The sequence below is a fragment of the Sitophilus oryzae genome, unplaced genomic scaffold (assembly GCF_002938485.1).
Source record: "Sitophilus oryzae breed Bouriz unplaced genomic scaffold, Soryzae_2.0 scaffold_496_pilon_pilon, whole genome shotgun sequence".
NCBI classification, from domain to species: Eukaryota; Metazoa; Arthropoda; class Insecta; order Coleoptera; family Curculionidae; genus Sitophilus; species Sitophilus oryzae.
In genome coordinates, this window is record NW_022147080.1 from 611,255 (window position 1) to 620,089 (window position 8,835).

At 31.1% G+C, this 8,835-nt stretch overlaps 1 protein-coding gene across 1 annotated transcript in view; it reads right to left on the reverse strand.

Annotated features, from left to right (window-relative positions):
- The window catches only part of LOC115886783 (sn1-specific diacylglycerol lipase beta-like), a 39,027-nt gene extending 31,406 nt beyond the window's left edge, over positions 1 to 7,621 (reverse strand). The window contains exon 1 of the mRNA XM_030906068.1: positions 7,256 to 7,621. The gene's annotated coding sequence lies outside the window, so the exon portion shown is untranslated. The remainder of the gene's footprint in view (positions 1 to 7,255) is intronic.
- Between the last annotated feature and the right edge of the window lie 1,214 nt (positions 7,622 to 8,835).

An 8,835-nucleotide genomic window follows, 5' to 3' on the forward strand; every position in this document is an offset into this window, starting at 1 on the left:
AATTGTTTTTGTACCCTTAATATTAAAATGTTTTGATTTCAAATGTCTAAAACAATTTTTAATGATTTTACTTATTCAATGTTAATTAGCGCTGATCAATATTGTTGTGATGAATATAATCAGATTAAATAAATTAAAAAAACAGAACCGGATTTGAAATTATTTTAAATAACAATTAAATAGTTTTGTTATTGTTAAGGTAAAAAATATCAAGTATGGCATATCATTGTACTCAGGAGACCGAGTTCTTTCAAAACCTGAAATAAAAAATGCAGGTCCGTATTTAAAAAAAATAAGTTGGCCTCTCTATCTCACAAATTATCAGCTAATTTGAAAATCTAAAAATACTATCAAATAGCCCTTATAAAGTGGCTATGAGAACATGTAATTAGTTTTTTGATTTTCTTTAAAGTAACGACAGGAAAAAATAAAATTCATTTTCAAAAAAAATCGTTTTTTCCAAAAAACTCAGCAATCCTTGAAAGTTTTAAAACTTTTTTTATGGTATCTTGTGTGAACATTCCAAAGCGGCAACTTTGCCCCAATTTAACTATGTTCGTATCTATTACGGTTACCGAGATACCAATGCTCGTACCTCGAATTTGTAGCACACTGTATATAGAACACACAGAATCCGAAATATAAAATTAGGGAAAGAATAGTAATTTCATTAGCGTAACTAGCAATTTATCCTGGGGTGGACCTGGTGGGGGCCGGGGGGCTGGGTTTGAACTCAGGGGTGGGGGCCAAGAGCTTTTGTTTTTTAAAAATGAAAAATAATTTTAAAAAACACATTTTTTGAATAAAACGTTTATAAATTTCTCTATCAAGAAAATGTAATTTTTACTGCATCACCAGCAAATAAAAATTAATTCGTAGCCAAGAGTCATAATTCAGGATTTCTCTGGGGGGTGCCCCTAACCTAACCAGCACCCCCGGGCACCCCTGTAGTTACGCCAATGAGTAATTTCTAGCTTAATGTGTATTGTTTTTGAATTCTGGGTGCAATAAAATTGTTTTCAATAAAAAGATCCCGAGCTGTGTATTAGTTGTCCCAAATATATATATTGGGACTATGTCATTAGTGAATAAGATGGTTAGTAGATGGTATCGAAGTAGATGGTTAAGATATTCTCCATCTATTTTTAATCCTTTGTTGGTCCAATTCAGTTGACGGAAGATTTCTTGCTGTAAACAGCTTTGAGGATATCGCGTCTCCCTGTCGTAGGGTAAGTCCGGTACAGATGCCCCACCGGGTGAGATGGCCACAGCGTGTAAATTTCTAATCATGTGACTTATCAGTTGCTTCTCGCCAGATACGGCAGTAGTTCACCTGCTGCTATTATGGTCTGACATAATTTCAATGTCAATAAAAAAACAGGCTAGTTTTTACAAAGAACTGTTTTTATACAGGGTGAGTTTAATAACGTAATATTATGTAAGTTTTTGGTATTTCATGCCATTTTATATTAAAATACATGCTTCGTGAAGTATCATAACTTCAAAAAATTAATCATATGTCGCTGCATTTTAAAACCTTGCGATGGGGCATCTCTCCTATCGTATTGGGAGAGATGCCACATAGAAAGCTGGTAAAGATGCCCTACTAATTCATTTACTAAAAAGTAACTTTTTTTAATCATGCCTACTAAATATAAAATAAAATGTCCCGAAAGCGCTCAGTGTTTTGAAAAATCATTGGCTGCTGCTTTGCAAGCCATTAATACCGACCAAATGGGCATAAAAGCATAATGCATGCTTTTGGAATCCCTATAAGGACTTTGAGACGTAGGGAGGTAAACAACAACACAGAAGAAGCAAGCATAGGGCCATCCTCAACATTTGGATATTAGTTAAAAAAATAAAAAATAACCTTAAATATTTAACCAGTATGTATATGTATTTTTTTGCGGGGTATTTCTCCCATGTTGGAAATATATATACTTACTTATTATATTACTATCTTAGTCCTATTATGAATTATTATTAAAGATAGTTTAGGATTGCATCATTAGTTTCATTTAAAATTAACTACCAATATGAATTATTAGCCCTAAAAGAAAAGTGGGGCATCTCTACCGGACTTACCCTACTCCTTTGCCAGTTGGGAACTCTGGGGTTGTTTTATATACCGGGTGCGTCCTCAAAAGTGGCCCACCCCTACAACTTTTTTATTTTTTCAGATAAAAAAACGAGATTTGGTATGTCAGTATATAACATAGATTAGGATCGACTGACATATTCAATTGTTTTCGGTCACTTCCTGTTTCACCGGAAATTACTTTTGATTTTTAAATGTCACTCTCGGTATATTTTTTATTTTATTCGATAGAAAATGGCACTGTGAATAGAATGACATATAATATGTCAACTTTTGACATTCTCGCTTAGAAAAAATCGTATTATAAATTTCAATCTAGAGTGCCATGGCTGTGTTAAAAACAAAACTAGTAGTGGGAACTATCGAATGAATACTATCGAAACATTCGATAGTTGCAATTCATTCGAATAATTCGATAGTTAGTAAGAAAACATTCGTTGAAAACTATTCGAATAAAAATTATCGAATAGATCCGTCATCTGCCTTGAAATATTGTATTCTAGTAATTCGGCAGCAAAAACCATTCATTTATAAAATTCATTCATTTATGAAATTCATTCATTCGTCAGGATCGATTATAATAAAATATTAACTGAATTTTAGTTGTCGCCCGGCGACGTAGGTTTCTTTCCGAGAAACCCGACAGCGGTCGGTGGCAATGCTATGAAAGAAGCCGGCATCTTTGATTTTTTGCGGAGTCAGATATAGATAAGGACACATTATTTTTTTTATTGAGATGCTGGTATTTACACAGAAAATACATTATGAAAGGCGCTGTTGCCATATTTTGGTATTAGTTGATATTAGCAAAGAATATTATGTTTGGCTTTAGTTAATTAGGGAATATATAGACATACTATACATTCTGCATTTCTTTTATTAATATTCTGTTGTTACACTGCAATAATACTTGTTATTTTGGATGTAGGAAAATTATTTTTAATGTTTTTTAGCAAAGACATCGACAAATAAATAATAATAACAGTAATAATTTGTTATACCTATTAACAACAAAATTTAAAATCATTTAATATAAATATTTTCTTTATATTATTATCATCTAACAAATTAGATGTATAGATGTATATTTCATCTAACAAATTAGATGTCAAAATTATTTATATTAGATCCTATTTAAAAATAATATAGTCTCTAAATTTTTTGGCAACGTTGGTTTATTAAATAATAATAATTACAGAACTAATTTGTTATATTAACAACAAATTTTAAAATCATGAAATATAAACATTTATTAATTTTCTAAGCATGCAGTGTAATGGAAGGAAAATATAAATAAAAAATTAGAAATCAAAATTATTTATATTAGGTGCTTTATATTACTATTTAAAAATTATATTTACTTTTACTGGCATTTACTTTAAAAAATAAATGAAATATTTTTTCTTCGCAAAAAACTACATGTAAGAGAATTAGCATAAACAAAATACAAACATCGTTAACTTTTTTTTTAAATTGGCACGTGTAAAACTTTCATTTTAATTTTCTCACCCCATAGTTTGAGTTCGATAACCATTTACTTAAACATGATTATACAACCACATTACTTAAATATGATTATTAAGTTTAACTAATTCATATTATTAAAACATCTAAAATACAAATATGTATTTTTAAAATTAATTGTAAGTTCATCTCATCTCTCTTAAAAATTGATACTTCTCAAAATTTCCCATTAAAAAATAGACCATATACCATATAAAATTAAATAATTGAAAGATCGGACTACGGAAAACCACACAAATTTTCGGAAAAATTTTGACCACCTGCACATGCACACAATCGTCAATAAATAAAATTAAAAAATAACTACTATTTTAGTATTTTAACTATTTTAATAAACGCAAAAATAGCACAGTATTTATACGGCGAAGTTATAAAAATTTGGAAGAACTAATAATGCACTGACGCATACAAAAATCAAACGAATACTAAATTTCATTTATCAAAAGCATTCGATAGCCGTGGCTCAACGATAACCATTTAGTCGCACGGCGAGGTTGTCACATATGCTTTAGTATACAAATGAATGAATGATTTTATTCGAATAAAACCATTCGATAGTTGAAATCATTCATTCATTAACCATTCGATAGTCTAATTCATTCGATAGTTCCCATCGCTATTAAAAACACTAATTTTTAATGAAAATCTTATCTTTTTAATCAAGATTTTTTTTTGTGCACGTGTGCCCTTATTGAGGTACCGCCACTGGTTATTGTAATAATTGAGTAATCTATGGCACCGTGGCGATTATCTGTTTGTTTAGCTGTCTCATTAAACTCTCTCTTCGCATTTTTTTATGTAGATCGTAGAAATCGGCGCTCGGTATATCGGCTACTGTTATATAAAATGAAGGCGATTCACGCTGAAATAATGCCAGCATACAGAAGCGGTTCTTGCTCACGGTGAGTTAACAAGTGTATAAGTAGATCAACCGGTCGCTTATTGTACGGGGTGTAAATGAAACTAACGAGCAAATACCTTAAAGGCAATCTTTAGATAAAGTTGAAATTGGTTTTAATTCCTATTATAACTATTGCATAAACATACGATAAAAAATGGCTTCAAAAACGGCTGGGGATTGACAATCAATGATAATTTTGGCAAGGTCAAGCCCTAGAGGTCATGTTGGCCGTAACGAATGGAGAAATGCCGTCATTTGCTACTGTCAGATGCCCTTAAGAAAGTTATAATTTATTTTTATATTGATTAAAAATTATTTTCAAATGGTGTTGTTTAAAATTAGAGAAAAATATTTTTTTCGAAATAGATTTGTGTTTCGAGAAACGTTTTGACATTTTTTAATCTTTATATAATTAGTGTTAATTTTTGACAAGTTTCATGCTAATTTTTAGTGAATTACGTCTACAGATTAGCCTCGCCAAAAATGTTATCCATTGTCAGTCCCAGCCGTTTCTGACGCCGTTTTTTTAATCATATAGTTATTTTTAGCCGTCCACACCAACAGGTATGGTAGGCTTAATGAGTTATATGGGTCATAAATGACCTAAATACAAAATATTTTCATGGTGTCTGTCTGTCTGTCCGTCTGTCTGTAACACGATAACTCAAAAACCGCTAAACCGATTTTAACCAAATTTGGCACAAAAATACTGTGGCACCCGAGAATCTGGCCATTAGCTTTTGGTGGGGGTGGGGGGTATGGGAGGGGGTTAAAAATTTTATAAAATCGTAACTCCAAAATTACAGTAGCTAGCGACACGCGGTTTTCAATTTAAGATTAGGAATAATATTTGCAACAAAATTTGTAATAAAATCAAAATCAGTCAAAGTCGCAGTTTTTGAGATAAAAAAAAATTGGAAAAATTCCTTTACTTTGAAACTAAAAGAACTGCCTGCCAACTTTTTATTAACATATTTTACTACGGGCGGCTATACGTGCTTCCCGGCGCCAATTTTTTTATATTCATTAGTTTTTATGTTATATCGCAGTTTTATTGCTTTTTGGTGTACTCGTGAATTAATTTTTCTATAATTTGTTTTTGTTATGATTAGGTGCGCTCTATGAAAATAAGTATGTCCAACGAGTTCACAAATAAATTGTATTTTTCGTCATTTTTTGAACGTCATCTGTCAAAATCTTCCCTGATTCGTTGGACAGACTTTAACTATACTAATTGTATATGCAACGGCTAAATTGGTTTGGGGATATCGCAATATTAAATTTTACCAATAAAATTAAGCATTTGATAATGCCAAAACGAAGTGTATAGTAACCAATAAAATGCTTAAAGTTTTCTGTTCCATTAAAAAGAGATAATCCACTTCTGATGTCGTTTGTAGCGTATACCGGGTGCGTCTCGAAAGTGACTCACCCCTATAACTTTTTTCAGATTAAAAAAACGAGATTTGGTATGTTAGTATATGACATAAATTAGGATTGATTGACGTATTTAATTGTTTTAAGTCACTTCCTGTTTTACAGGACATGACTACAACTTTTAATTTTTAAATGCTACCTTTCGTATGTTTCTAGTTTATTTGATAGAAACTGAATGATAATTCGACATATCATATCGTCCCATTGCTGCCAAAAGTCACTAACTTACTTTTTATTACTTCCGAGAAAAATGCGTCTAAAGATGAATTGCATTGCATAAAAATGTTATAGTTAGTAACTATTCGGTATTAAAATAAAACATAAATAGCCAGAAATCGTAGTTAATGACTTTTGCAATCGATTCTCCGATTCAAAACATAGTTAGTGATTGAATTTGGTTGTTCGGAAAAAATGTTAGTTAGTGACTTTTGGCAGCAATAGGACGATATGTCGTTTTAAAAATTTTTGCTTATTCTTGTCACTTTTGACATTTTTGCTTAAGAAAATCGTATTTTAAATTTCAATCTTCAGTGCCACGGCTGTGTTAAAAACACTAATTTTTGTAGAAGGAGCCTTGGAAAAATAGATTTAATCATCTAATATTTTTTGTGTCTTGTTGTGGCCGGTTGAAAAATGCCCAAATCGTATTTTTAATCATATCTTATTTTTTTCAAATGGAACGAGGCGAGGGTGGCATACATAATTAGTACTATTGATTAATTCAAATAAACTATATGCAAAAATGTCAAAAGTTGACATATGATGTGTGTTTCTACTAAGAATGTCATATTCTATCGAATAAAATAGAAATATACCGAGGATGCCATTTAAAAATTAAAAGTTGTAGTCAACCAAACCAAACACATTTGAATACGTCAATCAATCCTAATTTATGTCATATAGTAACATAACAAATCTCGTTTTTTTTTAATCTGAAAAGGTAAAAAAGTTATAGGGGTGAACCACTTTTGAGACGCACCCGGTATATGCAGTGAAAATCTTAGTGCTGCTCACAAAGGATAAAAGAGTATACTAAGTACTTTCATAATTATCTTTAATTTTTCTTCTAAAGTGAAGTTTGCCCGCCTGCCTATTGAGTCAGGGAAGAATATCTTCAGATGACATCCAAGACAACATCCTTAGACAAACTTTACATAAATACATTTTTTTGTCCGGATTTTTCAAAAACTTGTATGGAAACTCTAGTTTCATTTACACCCTGTATACAAAACATGTCATTATAGAAAAATAACTGTCGTTTTTAGACGACAATGATGTACTTTCTAATTTACCTGTAAATGAAGAACGCAAAACAAGATACGTTAAAGGCTTAGCAAAGCCTTCTCTTCGTCCATTGAGCTGTTTATCCAACACAAACACAACAACACTAACATGGTGTTTATCGTTTCACCTGTACAGATTCACATAACTTTAGCCCGTTCTTTGTTTATACCGTGTTCAAATTGTTCTAACCTCGCGCCGTAGGTAAATCTAGAACGCGCGTTTCTGTTAATCCAAGTACTGACAGGTATTGGCGTACTACTAAAGCGTACCACCAACTGATTGCCTGCTACGGTCAAGCATTTCACTCCCTCTTAATCCGTACTACTTACGTCCGTTTGCTGTCCGCGGTTCTTCGATTTGAAAACTTTTTCTTATTCAACGACAATCACGAAGTTGTCTGTTAGAACAGCGCAACTCACGCTGTTTTAATGCTGCTGTGCTTTTCGTGTGACCGGTTAGATAGCCCAATAACTTTAGAGTTTTTTTTTGAGTATTTTATGTCAAGACATTTAATTTTCTTTTCGCCATTAATACAAGGGTTGTTTTTTATATTTGGCATATACAGGGTCCGGCAATAGTGCGTCGGGCATCTTTAGCTCCTAGAATAAAAAACTTGATAATTTTGTGTAAGTGTAAACCTAAAGTATGCACGAGGATGTATTTCAGGAAAATAGTTTAACTTATTCTATAGGATGGCTCAAAAAAGTGTGTGTGGATCGGGATTATTTTTTTTAAACGGAACACCCTGTATATAATTGCATTTTTGGCTTCTTTTTAGATCATGAGTAAATATGTATCGATACTTTCAGAGATATTAATAAATAAATAAAAAATATATATTTTTTAGCCTTTCTTAAAAGATTATTAAAAATACAAGAACCTGTCCTGAAACCAAAACTATATCAGGTATTCACTTTAGATAGTCCATACTTACTTCTCTATAAATATCGTAATCTAAAATCATACAGGGTGGTTAAAATTCTACGCCAAACTTTCTAAAATATAAAATAATTTTTCTTTTTTTAAATGGAACATCCTGTATATTATTTTTCTATTAGAGGGAGAGTTAGAAAATTATTTTTTTTTGTATTTAAAGTATTTTAAAAATTTTAATGGTTTCGCAGATACACGTAGTATTATTTGCATTTGGAACGGTAAATACCAGAGAAAAATCATTGGGTGGCTTTGATAAAATTTACTGTGGAAAATGCCATATGAGATATAAAACCACGATTATCTCCGAAATCGTTAACAATTTTGAAATACTCTAAATACAAAAAATGTCCATTTTTTAATTCTCCATCTAATAAAAAAATAATTTACTGGGTGTTCCATTAAAAAGAAACGAAGGAAAATTATTGTATATTTTAGAAAGTTTGGCGTAGAATTTTGAACATCCTGTATGATTTATGATTACCATATTTATAGCAAAGTAAGTACAGAGAATCTAATACCTAATATAGTTTTTTGATTTCAGGACAATTCTCGTATTTTAAATAATTTTTTTAAGAAAGGCTGAAAAATATTTATTTTTAATTTATTTATTACTGTCTCTAAAACTATAGAAAAATATTTACTCATATTTTAG